At 58.9% G+C, this 433-nt stretch overlaps 1 protein-coding gene across 1 annotated transcript in view; it reads left to right on the plus strand.

Annotated features, from left to right (window-relative positions):
- Nucleotides 1-433, plus strand: part of RPS5 (ribosomal protein S5) — a gene marked incomplete at its 3' end in the record, with an annotated part of 6,802 nt that overhangs the window by 4,753 nt on the left and 1,616 nt on the right. The gene's annotated exons all lie outside the window — the stretch shown is intronic.

Consider the following 433-nt stretch of genomic DNA (forward strand, 5'->3'; position numbering starts at 1 on the left):
GCCATCAAGAAGAAAGATGAGCTGGAGCGCGTGGCCAAGTCCAACCGCTGATCCCCGGCCGCGGCTTTAATAAACCATCTGCCCTCGGGCGGCACCACCTGCCTGTGCGCTGTCTGTCCTTGGGGGTCGCGGGAGCGGGGGGACCCCAAGTCCCGGGGAGCTGACCACATTCTTGGCACGTCTTGGGGCCGGGAGTCCCCGGGAAGCACTGACTCAGAACCATGGCAGCCGGGGTGCAGGCCCCGCCACCGGGAGTGTCCCCTCCCGTTGGGAGTGGGGGCGGGGCTGTCCTCACGGAGGTGCCCCTGGCCGGAAGGGCTGGTGGGTGTAAGGTGACTTTTTTAACTGAATTTTGTGATGTAATGCGTAGCCATTGTTCAAATCAATATCGTTGACTTCCGTATTATAGAAGAAAAATTTTTAAATCGTTTGA

The sequence above is a fragment of the Myotis davidii genome, unplaced genomic scaffold, assembly GCF_000327345.1.
Source record: "Myotis davidii unplaced genomic scaffold, ASM32734v1 scaffold936, whole genome shotgun sequence".
NCBI lineage: Eukaryota > Metazoa > Chordata > Mammalia > Chiroptera > Vespertilionidae > Myotis > Myotis davidii.